This window comes from Penaeus monodon, chromosome 27, assembly GCF_015228065.2.
Source record: "Penaeus monodon isolate SGIC_2016 chromosome 27, NSTDA_Pmon_1, whole genome shotgun sequence".
Lineage (NCBI taxonomy): Eukaryota > Metazoa > Arthropoda > Malacostraca > Decapoda > Penaeidae > Penaeus > Penaeus monodon.
In genome coordinates, this window is record NC_051412.1 from 29741768 (window position 1) to 29742204 (window position 437).

Consider the following 437-nt stretch of genomic DNA (forward strand, 5'->3'; position numbering starts at 1 on the left):
AGACGAGAATGTTACCAGTAAACCAAACAACACACAGTAACAAAGGACCCAACTATTTTAGAGGCTACTGAATGAAGATTTTTTTCGGGAATGGTAGGAGAAATACCAGAGAGAAGGCAAGAAGTTAGAGAATCATTGAATATGAAAAAGGGAGAGGCAACAAGACGATGAAATACCGGCAGAAGTGTGCAAAGGTTTGGAGGAGGAGAGAGTGAATGTGGTATAGGTGCTAATGAAGATTCATGACAAGAAAAAATGCCAGACGACTGGGGAAGCGGTGTAATTGTAGAAAAAAAACAAAGGTGGTATCAAAGTAGTATCGGGTAAATGTCACATACAATGCAATTTTGGAAAAAAAGTCGCAAAAAAGCTATGATGTGAAATGTAGATCAATGAATAACAATCGTGATTTATGCCAGGTGTGGGAACAATGGATA